This window comes from Zeus faber (genome assembly GCF_960531495.2).
Source record: "Zeus faber genome assembly, chromosome: 18".
Taxonomy (NCBI): domain Eukaryota; kingdom Metazoa; phylum Chordata; class Actinopteri; order Zeiformes; family Zeidae; genus Zeus; species Zeus faber.
In genome coordinates, this window is record NC_137210.1 from 19,975,559 (window position 1) to 19,978,058 (window position 2,500).

Below are 2,500 nucleotides of genomic sequence, written 5' to 3' on the forward strand. Positions count from 1 at the left end.
GTGTGTGTGTGTGTGTGTGTGTGTGTTTAACTTTCTCAAAAAAAAGAAAACCAAAGACTATGAAAGCCCCCGCTGTCACCGCTAAAGAGGACGATGATGATGAGGGCTCAGTCAGTACATTCACCAGAGAATCACAACATTCTGTTGTTTTGACCCAGTTTATCAAACCGGCTCTGATAAAAGAAAAAAAGTCACATTTGATGAAAACATACTTTGGCCGACCTACAAAACCCAAAATCTAGGTGGTGACTGTGAGCGGGGGTTTACTTTTATTCACATGGAAGCGAGTGGCGTCTATTTCCAGGACAGTTCCCCGGCTCTGAAATGTCAGAAAAAATGTGTCACGTACACAAAATTAACTTTCCTTCTCGAACCCCGCCCCCATTCCCTCACCTCGCTGGCTCTCCCTCCCTCCCGCCCTGGTTTCACACCAGAACACTGTTTTACCCACCTCCCTCTCGCCCTCTCTTTCTCTCACTCCCTCTTCATCTCTCTCTCTCGCTCTCTCTCTCTCTCTCTCTCTCTCTCTCTCTCTCTCTCTCTCTCTCTCTCACTCTCTCTCTCCCTCCCTCTCTCTGGAGGCCAGGCTGGTTCTATTTTTGGCTGGATGGGGTAGGTGTGTGCTGTTCTAATTTCGAGGAGCCTTCATTACCAGCCCCTGCAGAAATGAGTCAGTGGAAGAATAATCTGGCAGGAAGGGTGTCGCTCGCCCCTCACAACGCACTCAGAGGAGACTTTTAAGTGCCGATTAAAAGCTTACGGTGCCCCCGAAACCCCGGAGTGACAAAGAACGTCGAAAATGGATGTGTGTGAATCCAGAGTGCAGCTTCGCCGTCGATAACAAGCGGGTATTAATCGATGAAATGTTGTTTTAATAGTCTAAAATTACATTAAATATGTACAGATCAAAGAATGGCAGGAATTCTGTGTGACTACTCACAAGATATATAATAAAATAAATACACGCACAAATGGAAAATGATGCTATAAATACTACAATCCACTTGTCTATATTCTGTAAAATACAGAAACATAAATATATTTTTGCACCTACAAAAAAAAAAAAAAATAATAATAATAATAATAATAATAATAATAATAATAATAATAATAATAATAATAATGACTTCAAATACATGTATCATCATTTATATGTGATCAAATATATTTTCATGTGTTTTTAGCACTTACAACTTCTAAACGCCATTTGAACACGCATTTAAATGGTTTATTCACATGTGGGTCACATATAATCACATATAGAGGATGTCACATTTGATTGTAAAATGGTCCGGTACACCAGCAGCAACAACAGCAGCAACAACAACAGCAGCAACACCAACAGCAGCAGCAACAATAGCAGCAACAACAGAATAACAACAGAAACAACAACAACAACAGCAGCAACAACAACACCAGCAGCAACAACAGCAGCAACAAAAACAGCAGCAACGATAACAACAACAGCAGCAGCAGCAGCAACAACAGCAGCAGATGTTTGTGTATTTGATCAAATAAATAATCAATATCAGACTCTCTACACCTCACTGGGCCACATTTTGCCTTCAGAAAAGCAGCACTACTCCAAAACGATACATGGTGGGATATTTAACTAATTCTCCAGTAGAGAAGCCTCCAGTTTCAGAGTTTTTTTTACATTACATTTAGCAGACGCTTTTATCCAAAGCGACTTACAATTGTTCAATCACCGACGGACGCAGCCATCAGGAGCAATTAGGGGTTAAGTGTCTTGCTCAAGGACACTACAGCATGCTAGCAGGAGGAGCCTGGGATCAAACCAGCAACCCTAAGATCACTAGACCACCAGCTCTACCGCCTGAGCTACCATCCCTACTTTTTGGGGGAGATGAAGCAGGTGGAATTCCACTTTCCACCCATCACTCCAGAACTTCAAACAAAGCGCAATGAAGTCCAGATTGGGTGTTTCGGGGAAGCTGCCCTGCAGCACCGGCTGCATGGGCTCCAGGCGCCGCTCTTCGCTGTGTTTAGTGGTGTGTGGTGGTGTCTATGGGGTTGTTACTATCCTAGAATACGGGAATATCACGGTTATTGTCTTGTAAAATGTCCGTAGGTCATCACAGCGCATTACTATTTTTGAGTTCAATGCTCCTCACGTCGGGTTATGCGTCTTTGTGCTCCGGCCTTGGGTACGAGGGGTTCCTGAATGGAAGCGCCGCCTCCAACCGCAGCTCCGTGAAGCTCACGACGTGTCGTTTTTGTTGAAACTTGTTCAATGGGGTTGCTGATTCATATCTGTGGTATTTTTAGCGCTGTACTTTTGTTGCCTTTATCCACTGTCCTTGTGAGTGTTCGTCTGTCTGTCTGCCCCCGTCCGACTCGGCCAACATCAACTTTGTCCGCTCTCATTTTGGAGGCCGTTCTGCATGAGACTTAGAACTTTTGTGCTGCAGCTCCAGCGTCGACTGCTTGGCCTCCTCGGCAACTCTGTTCGGCGGCTCATGCTGCTTAACACCCACAC